The sequence below is a fragment of the Sinocyclocheilus rhinocerous genome, unplaced genomic scaffold (assembly GCF_001515625.1).
Source record: "Sinocyclocheilus rhinocerous isolate Xijiao unplaced genomic scaffold, SAMN03320098_v1.1 scaffold3957, whole genome shotgun sequence".
NCBI classification, from domain to species: domain Eukaryota; kingdom Metazoa; phylum Chordata; class Actinopteri; order Cypriniformes; family Cyprinidae; genus Sinocyclocheilus; species Sinocyclocheilus rhinocerous.
Window position 1 is genome coordinate 212,826 of NW_015657978.1, and position 523 is coordinate 213,348.

Genomic DNA, 523 nt, shown 5'->3' on the forward strand with positions numbered 1-523 from the left:
ATCTTATAAAGCAGTTTTTTTAAACGGAGCGCTGCTTTGTGTACAGCCGTTACCAGGGAAACCTTGATCTCTACCACTCCAATAGCGCCTCCTGCTGGCAGAGATTGAGTTTGCATATATATGCCGCCTGGGAAACACTATGGTATAAATAAATTCAACTGTATAACAGTTTCACTGCAATTCATGTTATAATGTTATTATTAAATAACAATAAAAAATAATACATATGCACTTATCTGTACATAGTAAATGCAGTTATTTTTAAGTGGTTGTTGACATCCTATCTAAAACGTGATTTAGCCAAAAAAAACAACAATAACGTTACCACTCTAATATGTCTTGCAATATCCGTGCATGCAAAGGTTCTGCGCAATCCTCTTCTTCAATATTCTCTGGGTCTGAATCCGGCTCAAATTGATATGGCAATATTGACGCCATCCTTAAAGGGGTCATATGATGCTGGTAAAAAGAACATTATTTTGTGTATTTGGTGTAATGAAATGTGTTTATGCGGTTTAAGGTT